The sequence below is a fragment of the Gekko japonicus genome, unplaced genomic scaffold (genome assembly GCF_001447785.1).
Source record: "Gekko japonicus isolate JY-2015 unplaced genomic scaffold, Gekko_japonicus_V1.1 scaffold2139, whole genome shotgun sequence".
NCBI classification, from domain to species: domain Eukaryota; kingdom Metazoa; phylum Chordata; class Lepidosauria; order Squamata; family Gekkonidae; genus Gekko; species Gekko japonicus.
This window is the reverse complement of record NW_015170952.1, coordinates 308,434-310,801: the sequence shown is the minus strand read 5'-3', so window position 1 is coordinate 310,801 and position 2,368 is coordinate 308,434. Positions and strand designations below refer to the sequence as shown.

Below are 2,368 nucleotides of genomic sequence, written 5' to 3'. Positions count from 1 at the left end.
AGTCAGGCAGGAAGATTTCGGAGTTCAAATGAAATTCCGACACTATCTTTGGTAGAAAGGAGACGTCCGGCAGCAGACGTACCCCATGTGGCAGGAAGACTAAGTATGGAGGATCCTGGCGTAGTGCCATCAGTTCGCTGACCCTCCTGGCCAATGTGATTGCCACCAAGAACACAGTTTTCCATGCCACGTATTGAAGGTTGCAGGAAGCCATAGGTTCGAACAGCTTTATCGTGAGGTGGCAGAGCACCAAGGGTAAATCCCCCAACAGTATCGGAGCCCTCACAGAGGGATACAACCGCATGAGCCATCGAAGGAACTTCTTTGAAATGGGATGTGCGAATATCGAATAACTGTCCAGTCCTATGTGGTAGGCAGAAATGGCTGCCAGATAGACCCTGATAGACGAGTGGCAAAAGCCCTGATCAGCGAGCGACAGGAGGAACTCGAGGATCTTATCCAGTCTCACAGACCTCAGTGAAGTAATTGGAATCTGCAAGTATGAAAGGAACCTACTTCCTCTGATAGGAAAGACGAGGGGACGCCTTTCTAGTGTTGATAAGGACCTCCGAGACACGATCAGAGAAGGTTATCGACTTATCCACCAAGCTGTCAGTTTCCGATTGTCCACTCCAACGTAAAGAAGTGATGTGTTTTTCGTGATAGGGAGAAGTGGGGAAGATCTGGGGAAGTGGTGGTACCCGCCCCTCGTGAATCGGAGAAGAGTAGTGAACCACGGTTGCCTGGGCCACCATGGAGCCACTAGGATACAGTTTGGCCTGACTCTGGCTAGTTTCTGAACTACTCATAAGAGGAGGGGCAGAGGAGGAAACATACAGAGGAGTGTCTCTCCCTACGGGTAGAGGAGACCGTCTCCTAGAGAGAGAGAGGGTCTGCTCCCCCCCCCCCCCCCCCCCCCAAAGAAAGGACACTTTGCGTTCTTTCTGGAGGCGAATATGTCTATCTTCGGACTGTCCCATTTCTGAAAGAGTGGGCAAAGGTACGTCCAACCCAGCTCCCATTTGTGATGCTGAGTAAGACCCCTGCTGAGAAGGTCTGTGTTGTCCAGCCTTTCAGTGTCTTGGAACAAAATACTATGTCCTGTTTGAGTTAGGTTATGTTCAGCCACGGCTGATTTTTCAGGTTGGCCAAGTCTGCATTGTCTTTCATGTTCTTTTATTCTTGCCTGAACGGTACACTGAATGCTACGCTGTGTCTATATTTGTTGACAGCATTTGTTATTTTTAAAAGAAAAATTGGAAATAAACACACACACACACATACACACACTTTCACACACACACCCATAAGATACTTACGTCAGCCAACAACCTATATATTGGGTCCATAAAGTGGTCATTATTGAAGGGAACATTTGATTCTAAGGGAGTACCCACAGAACCTGGGTAGGGATAACCAAGAGAACACTAGTCTTCAAACCAAGGGTCACCCTCAGGTGGATCAAGGAGCACCCTACAGAAAAACAGGTTGCTTACCAGTAACTGGTGATCTTCGAGTGGTCATCTGTGCATTCACACCAATGGGATCTAGTGCGCCTGCGCTGGATCTGCCGGCCCCCAGCAAGCTCTTCTAGAAGGATTTTCGTGCCTGGCCCAACTGAGCATGCCCAGGAGCCCCAGTGAGCATGCTCAGAAGGGCAGGCACGGACATCCCGCCAGTTCCTACCAACCGCCGCGCATCAATCAAGAAGGGCGGGCGCGCACACCCCGCCAGTTCCTACCAACCGCCGCGCATCAATCTCCTAACAAATCACGTAGAAGAAGACAGCAGCGGGGCAGGAGGGCGGGTGGTGTGAATGCACAGATGATCACTCGAAGATCACCAGTTACTGGTAAGCAACCTGTTTATCTTCTTCGTGGTCTCTGTGCTTCACACCAATGGGAGATTAGCGAGCAGTAGCCAACCTGGAGGTGGGTGCTGTCAGGTGTTTACTGCTTAGCCGAGGCCAAAACCTGACGTCCCAGACTGTCACTGGTGGACTGGCGGACGTCTAAGGCGTAGTGCCTGATGAAGGTATTAGGCGTGGCCCAGGTTGCGGCTCTGCAAATGTCTTGCAGCTGTACTCCCTTCAGGAACGCAGTGGATGTAGCGACAGCCCTGGTGGAATGAGCCCGTACCGGGCCTGGCAACGGCTGTTTCGCCAGTAGGTAACACAGTTCTATCAGACCTATCCCACACGGGGTGCAGCGTATGAGACAAACAGCTTAGGGGTTTGCCTCGTGGGGCGTGTCCTATTCAGGTAGAAGAGGAGGGCCCGCTTCACGTCTAACGTGTGCATAAGCCTGTCTTCCGGTGATTTCGGATCAGGGTAAAAATCAGGGAGGAAGACTTCGGACTGCAGATGGAA

General features: G+C 51.3%; 1 protein-coding gene across 1 annotated transcript in view; it reads right to left on the bottom strand.

Moving 5' to 3' along the window:
• The window catches only part of LOC107116881 (protein FAM193A-like), a gene marked incomplete at its 3' end in the record, with an annotated part of 64,914 nt that overhangs the window by 8,331 nt on the left and 54,215 nt on the right, over positions 1-2,368 (bottom strand). The window lies entirely within an intron of this gene.